This window comes from Rutidosis leptorrhynchoides, chromosome 6 (genome assembly GCF_046630445.1).
Source record: "Rutidosis leptorrhynchoides isolate AG116_Rl617_1_P2 chromosome 6, CSIRO_AGI_Rlap_v1, whole genome shotgun sequence".
NCBI lineage: Eukaryota > Viridiplantae > Streptophyta > Magnoliopsida > Asterales > Asteraceae > Rutidosis > Rutidosis leptorrhynchoides.
Genome location: NC_092338.1, coordinates 65,453,010 through 65,456,239, shown reverse-complemented (window position 1 = coordinate 65,456,239; position 3,230 = coordinate 65,453,010).

The window sequence follows — 3,230 nt, the reverse complement described above, 5'->3', positions numbered from 1 at the left end:
CTCGGTGCATTCACTGAATATCCTATTAGTTTTTAAAAAGGAAGAAAAATTATATAAGTTATCAAATTAATAGACTTTTCTGATTTTGCCCACGTTTCGAATAGCCAAAAGATGCAGCAGAGGGGCAGGATTCGTTTGGTCTCAATATAATTGAGTACTGTTTGGCTCCAATAACCCGGTCCACGTACAAATCCAACTATTACTACGAACCAGAAAATTTTGATGTCTATCAATTTAACCGCTTAAAATAATTTTTCATAATTTAAAGAAATTTTAGAGAAGAAATAGAAAAAAAATCTAAGTTCTAAAAACTAGAGTGTCGAGAAATAAGAAAGAAAAAGAGCGCGTCGAAAAAGGTCGAAAAATAATAGGTCAAAAAATAATATGCGTCGAAAAATAAAAATAAGAAAGTAGTGCGTCGAAACTTAAAAATGAATTAAAAACTAAGAATTAAAAGTTGCGTCTAAAAATTTTAAAGCTTAAAAGAAATTCTATATCTCAACTGGCAATAACTTAAAAAGGTACTAAAATATAAAAACGGCGTCGCAAAATTCTAAAGCACTTAAATCTTAGTCTAAAGAAAAAGCACTTAAGGGATTTTACGGCAAAGCCTAAAAATCTAGAAGTAAAAATTACTATGGCAAAAACTATGATTTGAAACTAAAAACGAGCGAAAAATACAAATATTACGCTAAAACGAATAAAAAGGAACAAAATATAAAAATATACTTAAAGTTGTAAAAAGTATAATTTTTTATAAAATATTATTTTTATATTATTAATTTTATAAAAGTATTAATTTTATAATTTAATAAAACTAATTAAACTAAAAATACAAATTAATAATAAAAACTAAACTAATAATTAAAAACTAAAAACCTAATTAGGGTTTATATTAATAATTAATATTAATTAAAACCCTAATTCGATACAGCTAAGGTATCAGGCCTGTCCAGTCAACTCATGCGATCGCATGAGTTTTCTGTTCTGGAGCCATGCGATCGCATGGGCCTTGGATCCGGGCCAAATGCTGGGCTGCTACAGTGATCGGGCCGAGAGTTTTTTTTTCTTTCTGTTTTATGTTTTAATAAATAAATAAATAAATAAAAACTTGTATTTAAAAAAAACTAAAATAAAAATAAAGAAACTTTATAATTTTATAAATATTTAACAAACTCTTAAAAATATTTATATTTTTGTTTTTCTTTTTATATTTTCGTATATTTAAAACGTATTTTTACAAAAACATATTTTTACAAAAAGAAACTAAAAATTAATAAAAAACTTTTTTTTATAGCGTTGCGCTTCCGGCGTTTTAGTGTTCCCCGGCAGCGGCGCCAAAAATACTTGATGTGTGCGAGGTGTACTAGGAAATAGTATTATTTTTACAACGAAATAACTATTAAATACGATACAATTTTACACAAGATATTTATTTATTTATAGAATGGATATACCTAAACCTTGCTACAACACTTATAGGCAGTGTACCTAATTGTACAGTAGTGTAGTTTTTAGTAAGTCCGGTTCGTTCCACAGGAAATCTTTTAAACAAAGCTTAACGCTATATTAGTTTAACTTATAAAAATACAAATATATATATAAGTAATATTATTATTATAAAAAGGGGGTTTTTACTGTTTAATAACCGGTTTGTCGATTTTAAAACTTTAGTCGCAGTTAAAACCTAATGTAAAATATTAAATAAATAAAAGACTTAATTTAAAGCGTAAAGTAAATAACGATGATAAATAAAAGTGCGATAAAATAAAATTGCGATAATTAAAGAGTACTATAATTAAAAGTACAATTAAATACAATGACAATAAATAAAAGTGCGATAATTAAAAGTGCAATTAAATATGAAATAAAAGAATTATGCTTATTTAAACTTTCATAATCATGATGTTTGACGTGTTGATTTTTAATTTATTCCCATGGGTTAATTGTTCTTTGTCCTGAATTATTCGATATGTCCATACGAATTTGTCCATAATAGTCCATCAGTCATAAATATAAAGTGCGAAAGTCTTCGTCAAATTATTCTTATTCCCGGCGTCAAATATTCTAACTAATTGGGGATTCGAATTGTAACAAGGTTTTAATACTTTGTTTAATGAATACACCAGGTTATCGACTGCGTGTAAACCAAGGTTTTACTACTTTGTTAACAATTACACCAATTACCCTTGAATGTAATCCACCCCTGTTTCAACAAGTCTACTAACTATTAATCCAGTTCCGTGTCCGGTAAAATGAAAAATTATTGGTATTTATATATATCCCGCCCACCGTACCCAGTCAAGCGTATGTGGTTATATATAAATACGTCAAATTATAAGTCTATATATTAAATTAACGAGGTATCGTTTAGTTAATATAAAGCCCATTAATAGCCCATAGTCTAATTTCCACAAGTGTCGTTCTTTTATCCAAACCCCAATTATGGTACAAAGCCCAATTACCCAATTTTAATATTTAGCCAAACATCATGATTACTTTGTCTTAAATAAGCATAATAATAACTTAGCTACGAGACATTAATTTAAAAATAACATTAACCATAACTTACAGTGATTAAAAATAGCGTAGCGTTACACGGACAGAATTTCGACTTACACCCTTACAATATTCGCTAACATACCCTTATTATTAGAATTTAAAATTAAAATTAAAATTAAAATATAAATATATATATATATATATCTTACGTATGAGAGAAAGAAGAAAAAGATGTTAAATTTTGTCCAAAACTCGCGAACTTTATAGGACCAGGCCTGGATTTCAGGGCCATGCGATCGCATGGTTTTTGTTCTTCCAGGCCATGCGATCGCATGGCCAGCTGGAAGAGCTCAAAAGTCTTTAAAAACGTGGGCTGCTTATTTATTTATTATATAATATAATATATATAATTAAATATAATTATATATATATTATATTATATTCTTGTACTCCGTTGACTTGTAATTTTAGCTCCGTTGCATCGCGTGTTGAGAGTTGACTTTGGTCCCGGTTCCGGATTTTCGAACGTCCTTGCGTATAATTTAATATCTTGTACTTTGCGTTTTGCGTCTTGTACTCTTGTAATTTTGAGACGTTTCTTATCAATAATTGGAGCCACTTTGATTGTACTTTGTACTTTTGAGCTTTTTGGTCGTTTGCGTCTTCAATTCGTCGAATCTGTCTTTTTTCTTCACCTTTTATTATTTAAACGAATATCACTTGTAAAT